General features: G+C 39.3%; 1 long non-coding RNA gene across 1 annotated transcript in view; it reads right to left on the reverse strand.

Moving 5' to 3' along the window:
• Positions 1–5,684: 5,684 nt before the first annotated feature.
• LOC109306106 overlaps positions 5,685–8,275 on the reverse strand; it is a 3,839-nt gene continuing 1,248 nt past the window's right edge. Inside the window, exon 2 of the long non-coding RNA XR_002099854.1 lies at positions 5,685–6,204. This is a non-coding gene — a long non-coding RNA (uncharacterized LOC109306106). The remainder of the gene's footprint in view (positions 6,205–8,275) is intronic.

Raw genomic sequence — 8,275 nt, forward strand, 5'->3', positions numbered from 1 at the left:
TGAGGGGGGACCTGGTGACTGTCAATAAACTCACTAGGGGGGACCAGAAGGGTTTGGGGAGACACTGTTTCCCCTAGCGCCCCCTGGCATGACAAGGAACAATGGACACAAATTATTAGAGAGTAGATTTAGATTAGACATCCGCAAGAACTACTTCACAGTTAGGGCGGCTAGGAGCTGGAACCAACTTCATAGGGAAGTAGTGCTGGCTCCTACCCTGGGGATCTTGATGACTACCTGGCTGGACTCATTTGAGTCCAGTCTTTTCTCCCGCCCAGGCGGGGGGTGGGACTTGAAGATCTACAATGTCCCTTCTGACCCTACTTCTATGATTCTATGATTCTATTAATAGAAAAGATAGAGGAGGTCTGAGAGCAACTGTGTGATAATCAGGGATCCTGGTTTTCTCTGATAAAAAAATCCCTCAGTTTCAGTTGAAAAACACTAACCCTAGATCCACATTTTTCGTGATTAAAATGAAACACCACCATGTATGTATCTATACATATTAGTAATGTTTCATTTTAATCATGGGAAAATGTGGATTTTGGGTTAGCTTTTTAAGCCCAAAATTGGGGAATTTTTTTTTAAATCAGAGAAAACCAGAATCCCTGGTGATAATGTCACAGAACAGAGATCTTCAGCAAGCATGTGATGATAGGAAACTAGTGCAAAGATAGACAATCTGGCTAGATATTGGAACAAGTTCTTACTGACAGTAAATCTTTAGGTAGGAACATTAAGAGAGATGTTGACATAAAAGGATAAGAAAAAGACTACATGCAAAAAAAAACTCAGGAAAGAAATAGCGACAGCTTATATGTATTTTACCACACAGGACTGAAAAAGAGAGAGTTTAATTGTGCCCACAGAGTAGCAAGCTATTTACACAAGATAAATTAAAGCAAGGATATATGGCTGGAGAGATGCAAGTCCAGAATACATATGTACAAGGAGGGCCTAGAAATGATCAGTGTATAATTGTGAACTATATACTATGAAAGAAGTATGAACTACAAAGTAAAAGAAGTATTATAACTGTAGACAGAAATAAGTTTAGGCAGTAAGAGCACAAAGATGTTATTGGATTGTTTTATTGTTATTGTTCAAGAAGCATGTGCTACAACACTAGATATCTAGTGGTTATAAATAAAACAGCAGCAAAAGGCCCTTTCTTTCCATTTTATGGTATTGGTCAATTAAAAATGCAGAAAAAAAGATTGACAAATATGAATTAAATAAACTGTACATATAATATTGATTGTTTGTGCTATGGTGCCTCGTGATGATTGGATTACAGCAGCACTGTGCAAACTTGAAATTGTCTCTATTAAAAGACCATGGATCCTTCAGAAAGCAACATTGATAAAATATTGAGGAAGGTGGTAATGTTTTGAATCACTGATGCTTTGGTTCAGACCCCTATCAGTGATCCCCCCTCCCCGCCTACTAGATTCTAGAACATGAGGGTAAATAACAAAAACAACAGCAACCTTTATAATTTGTGAAATCACAGTCAGTTGCTCAGGACACTGTGCTTTATACTAAAATCATGACTAACATTTAAGAGATGTATATGCCACCCTTCCCAGCAAAGGCCCAGAGTGGCTTACAATAAAAGAACAGACTGACATTCAAAATGACAAGTGAATAAAGCAAATTAAAAGGTAACAAGAATATCAACATCGAGCCAAGATCCCCTAAACAATATGTTGGCTTAGCTTTGTTTGCTAAGTAACTGCCTAAATAGGACAGTCTCACAGCATTTAAAAAAGCTGTCTGGTTGCAGCTTTATTTTTATTTTTATTTTTTGGTGAAGGTTGAGGCAAAGTAACTGTTGAGCAGCTCCAACTTTTTTATATCTTCTGTTAAAAAGTTTTCCATAGTTATTTAACAGTGGACTCACAGCTTTCTCAGTCTTCCTTGGTCTTTCTTTTCTGACCAAAATAGGTATAGAATCTCCTCTTGTTCTCTTTAATTTCCCTTATTGGTTATTTTTTTTACTGTTGACTTCCTGATTTTGTCCCTTCAAGTTTTTGCTATTTCTTGGTAGGCTTTCTTGTTGACCTTCCCATCTTTCCATTGCCTGTATGCCTTCCTTTTGTGTTTGAGGTAAGCTAGAAGTTCCTTGTGCAGCCACATTGATCTCTTTGCATTCTTTTTGTACTTCCATCATGTCAGAACAGATTTTTGTTGGGCTTCCAACAATGTGCCTTTTAGAAGCATCCAGACATCCTGGCTGTCTTTATCCATCTATCTGTCCTCCCATGACACCATGTCTATTATCTCCCAGAGTCACTTGTGACAACAACTCTGCTATAGTTTAGGATTTGTGATGTTATAATTGTTTTATTGTGTTTTATTGTACTGATAAGCAGGAATCCTGGTTTTCTCTGACAAAAAACACTAATTTTCAGCTTAGAAAAAGTAATTCAAAATCCACATTTTTCCATGATTAAAATGAAATATCATTATAATATACCTATATATTAGTGGTGTTTCATTTTACTCATGGAATAAAGTAGATTTTGGGTTACTTTTAAAATCTGAAAATTGGGGATTGAAGACCAGGACAACTGAAACACAATAGCAGAAATAAGGGGCCAGTGGTGGGATGGGCACGCCGGCAATTGTCCACTTGTGATGGAGGCAATCAATAGCAAAGGGATCTAGGAGTAATGGCTCATCAACAGGGATCCTGGTTTTCTCTAATAAAAAAAAAAATACCCAATTTCTGGATTAAAAAAAGTAACCCCAAATCTACATTTTTATTAGTGGCATTTAATTTTAATCATGGAAAAATGTGGATTCAGGATTACTTTTTTAAATCCAAAAATATAGGATTTTTTTTTTATCAGAGAAAACCAGGTTCCCTGCTCATGACCACCAATGTCACAGTTGTCACTTCTCATAACCTTAAGGTCTCGTCCCCTTCAGTACTCATGACAATGCCTTGTAGGTGTTATTTGTTCCTCTCCCTCTTTTTGCTGTTCCTAATACCCCTTTTGGGACACAGGCCTCCTGGACCTGCTGACACACCCCTTCTGGGATATGGGCTCCCAGTCCCAGTCCCAGTCCTTGCCCCTCTTGGGCTACAGACTCCTCCCCCACCCCCCCAGTCTCTGGCCCCACTCCCAGGCCAGTTGAGATTCATGGGCTCCCCCAGCCCTACCAGTCTTAGGCTGTGACCCTTCTCATCCTTCAGTGCCTGTCCCTCAGCCAGAGAGAACTTCAGGCTTCTTAACCCTATTTACACTTACTCTCCTGGACTGAATATCTCTGATCTCCCTGGCCCTGCTTATACTGACCTCCAGCCTCAGCCTCAGAAATTGGGTCCCCCCAGCTCAGACCTGCATCCTTGGTCTTACTTGGTGCTTAGGCCTGTCGACTTCAAACTCTGCCCATACTGGGATACAGGCCCCTGGCCCTGCCTACTCAACCCATCCTAGGTTCAACCCATCCTAGCTCTCTCCTTTTGGGCATTTATACACATATATTTTTGTGCAGGCACATGCTGGAGATCTGATACATTAGAACAGACTCATTAAATCGAGTCTGCTCCGCATATGAGCTGATGTGCACTGTGCTGTCACATGCAGTTGTATAAGTGGTGAAATATGCACCAGCACACAGAAAATGGCAGCAGTGTGCTTTTGAATTAAAGCACTTCTGATACATTTTAAAAAAATGTACCACCACCATTTTCTCAGTGCTGATGCGCTTTTTGCTGCTTATACAATAGCATGTGCCGCAGTACCTGCTGCTTTTCAAAGTGCCCAAAACTGTATTGCGGGCATGTGTATAAATGCCCTTTGAACCCCCAGGAACTCTATTCTGTATTCCCATGCCTCTTTTTTCCCAGGCCTGCTGGGACCTTCTCCTCCCCTTAGTCCCTTCCTTAAACCTGCAGAGTTGCTTACCCCAGCTCAGATTCTAACCAGGAGCCCTGCTGCAGCCCTACTACCCAAGAGCTCCTCTCTCCATGGCTCTCAGGGATAGAATGCATGACCAGCTCAGGCCCTGGGGTTATATCCTGCTTGCCTGGCCATCACCTTGTCAGGTGACTCTCTAATTGGCCCCTGTCACACATGGGTGCTTCCCATGCCATCCGCCTTCTCTTAAAGTAGCTGAAGCACCAAGCCTCTTGCTACAGTGCCTCATCCACCTCTTCTACCTGGCTTGGTAGAATCCCCCAACATCTTACTGGTGCTATATGTCTCACCCTTTATCTTCAACCAGATACATTCTGATCTTCTATCTTTTTCTTCCTCAACCAGGAAATAAGTGCAAGTATTTCTGACATACAAAGCAACATTCTCCACCTTTTTTCTCAGCTCTCTTCCAAAACAGAGAGCAACCCTTGATACTGAAGTTCCAGTCATAAGAGCGGTCCCAGCAATTCTCTGTGATACCATCCTTGAGGTTGAAAAGGAATTGATGATGATCATCAAAGCCTAATGTGAAGAAAGGATTTAGCCTTCTTAAGAAGTGGAGTAGGTGAAAGGCACTCTTAGTAGCCACTGTCACCAACTAAAGATCCATATACAGGAAGTAACAGGGCAATAACTGCCTGGGGAGTCAGTGCTAATGATGGTTTCTTGAGCTGAGGTCAGATAATTGCATATTTAAGAACATATGGCATGCCCTTCCCAAAGAGAGGGCTGACCACCTCCTACTAGCAATGGTCACATTACCCCTGACTGGCTTTTACAAGCCAAGATAAGCAAGGGTCCAGTAGATGTGACATAGGGTGCTAAGCAAGACCACTAAAACATTAGGATGTCCTTAGGTCCCACCTTGGCTTGAAATGTCCTCTAGGCACCTAAACTTGGGCAACTGTGCTTGGGCAACTTGTGCTTCCTCACGAGTCATCCAGAATAACCACTTAGACATCTGTTTCCACTTAGATTCTGTTATGTGGCAATTAATTGTTAAATCAGTCAGTGTCCTCTTTCATTTTATCAGCCATCATGAGTCACCTTGAAAGTAGAATTCAGATGTGCTATCTCTGATATTTAATTTTTAGTTACCCTACAGTATCTTCTCCATACTGTGCTGATTTCAAAGCTATGGTGGCTTGAGGTCAGCTTTCTGCCAATATAGAAGATTGACTGCCAGGAAAATGAGTCATCTTCAGGAGGAGCATTGACTAATCATACCAATGACACATAAGGAATTGATCACATCTGGCAGGTTTTAACTGACTCGCATTAATGACCAGGTATTTATTTACAGCTGGGCATACTATTGGATTCTATAGTATGGTTCTTTATCACAATAAAGCTCAAACTCATTCTTGTGGAGATGAAAACACATACTAATTTCTGTAGCACATTGCCTTCACCACACTGGAAACATATCCCTATTTTCATAGAAGCACAATGAGTTTATTGGCCTTAACATTTCTTTTATCTTACATGCATGCTGCATATACCATTTCTCTAGTTCTGTGTCTATCTAGTATATCCCAGCTTACACTGAAATATTTCCCTGTCTGCAAGGGAAGGTAGCAGTTGCAAGCAATTCAGGAGAAAGCCAACCACTTTCCATTTCTTGGTACCCTTCCAAGATTGTTTTTATCTTGGAAAACAATCTTACCTTTACTTTTCTCTTGGTACTGATCCAAAACCCATTTAAATCAAAGGAAAAATCATCAATTAATTTTAACAATCATATAGTACCAGTCACCATCATATCTAAGTACTTTATAAGATTATCAAGTGAACACAGTAAGAGTAAGATTCTACCCCGTGCTCTAGGCACATAAGTGGACATAAACACATCGGTGTGATGTCAATTCATCATACTTGCATCCTTGAAACTTGATAATACAGAAGGTAGGTGAGTCTTGCTCCTCCTCTGCTTTTTTGTGACTCATTCTTAAGTGTAAGATAACATACCATCATATGTTACAAGCATTAATAGATTTATAGTAACTTAAACAGGGTAGACTAAAATCACTTTCAGACATTTAAATCCACTTAAATGCTTCATAGATGGAATAAGATCTGTCCCTATGCTCTTTTCCCCTCTTCCCTCCAAGCAGAAAAGTGGACTTTGATTATATCTCAGTGTAAAATTCAAATGCTGCCTCTGTAGGAACTCTGATTCAAAGTGGGATGTTTGATGTGCTGCTTTACATGTCAGTACACACAAGACACTTTTATCTATCAGATGCTTCACAGCAGTGCTGCAAGCTGAACTCTAGGAAGAAAACAGAAGGGCAAAAGCATGTCAGTATATATGCTGAGTTCTTTTCTGTTTGCAGCATTATAAAAAAATAGTTCATATGTTCCTTTGGATGGGTTACTGAAATTTATACAGACTCACCCCTGTGTGATACTTTGCATTGGTAATGTCTAAATACAATGTTATATCACTAAGCTGAAGGTCATTGAACTGGCTGAGGAACATGACACATATCTTTTAATCAAAGAAAGGCAGGCCAAATTAAAGAGAGTTTTGTAGCCAATGTCTAAGCTAAAATCTTGTCCTATGAAAGGGAAGATTAATGTATTTGTCTTGGGAAAAGTATTCTCTGAATATCAATTTTCTTATTTACTATTTCCTAAAAAGGTCTGTAGGGACACCTTGTGGATTTGAATCTGTTTTGTCTAAGCTGTTTGCCAGTGGGATGTACTACAGAGCGGTCCTGCCAATAATCTTGCAGTGAAAGACTTGAGTTTCTTATAAAGAAATTATCTGAGGGAAATTAAGGACACACAGTTGGCTTTTTGTCACATACTTTCAAAAACCAAAGTCACACATCAAATGTTGAAAGTTTGGAAAAAAGGAAGCTGGAATCCAAACGTAGAGTTTTGATATAGGGAACGGCAAGACTATTGTTCTACGTTAACAATATGGAGCCAAATACATCCTTGAAGTGTGCTTACTGAAGTCGATAGATTTACACTGTGTGATGAATGAGATGAATCTGACCTGTAACTCAGGCTTGTCAGGAAACATCAGAAAACTGAGAGACTGAAGAGCTTAATAGAGTCTTCATTTCCCCATGGATAACTAGCACATAGAAAATACTTCTGTTTATTGTGCCATTCGTTGAAGTGGTTGATTGATGGATTTCACATGCTAATCTCTTTCTCTCACTCTCCCCACCTTTCTTTCTCTCTCATGACCCGAAAAGTAAAAAGCAGGAGGAGAAGTAAAGGAAAAAAGCTCCTGTAAATCATACAAAATATATGACAGAATTGGTTACATTGAAATTAGAATCTGGAATCATCAGGTAGCCACATGAAATGCCAAAGACTGGTGACACAAAGAATGATAATAGATACAATTTGTGTGTGTATGATACTGTGTAAAATATCATTTATATGCATAACAGTATGTTTACAATTTTAAATTGAACAGTAAGTTGCTACAGATTTAAAATTGGGAAAACAAGCACTGAAAAGGTAGGAAATACAGTATTTCACAGACTCTTAAGTCTCGAAAGGACTTTGAAAGTCATCTAGTCCAACTCACTGTGCAGATGTAGGATATATACTCCTAAATCATCCCAGGAATATTTCCATTCAGCTTCTTCTTGAAAACTTTTAACTTTAACTTCCTTAAACTTTAACCTTTACCTTTAACCTCCACAACTGTTCTAGCTAGTTTGTTCCATTTCATATTATTCTGACAGGTAGGAAGATTATACTGGATGTAAACTAAATCTTCTCTGATACTGTTTAAAACCATTGTCTCATGCCTTACCCTCTGTAACAAGGGAAAACAGTTTTTCCTCTCATTTGTTTATGACAGCCTTTCAATTATTAGGAAACTGTTATCACATATCCCTCAATCTCCTTTGTCTGCATTAGTAATACCAAGTTCTGTTAGCTTTTCCTTATGCAGCTTGCATTTCAACCTCTTTATTATCTTTGTTACTAACTTCTGGATCTTCTTCCATTTCTTGACATTTTTCTTGTAATGTGGTACCTGACTATTGCAGCTGATAAATAGTAGAAGACTCAGCAGAAACCTATGTGAAACCCCGTGTTAGACCTCATTCCATATTAACACCATTCTATTTATTTTCCTCTTTACTTATAATTATGTAATCATCTAATATGTCAATCCAGCCCACATTTCTTCAGTTTACTCATATGAATGTTATGTGGGACTGTATCTAATGACTTATTAGAGTACAGATAGACTTTTATTAGTAAATGTTTAGGATTGGGAATCCAGAAAAAAGATGACAAAGCTGATAGGGAAATACAGAGCGCCCGAGCAAGGGACTAACAATAGAGGGATGGGGATGAGGAGGGGA

Source organism: Crocodylus porosus, unplaced genomic scaffold, assembly GCF_001723895.1.
Source record: "Crocodylus porosus isolate Cpor-Errol unplaced genomic scaffold, CroPor_comp1, whole genome shotgun sequence".
NCBI lineage: Eukaryota > Metazoa > Chordata > Crocodylia > Crocodylidae > Crocodylus > Crocodylus porosus.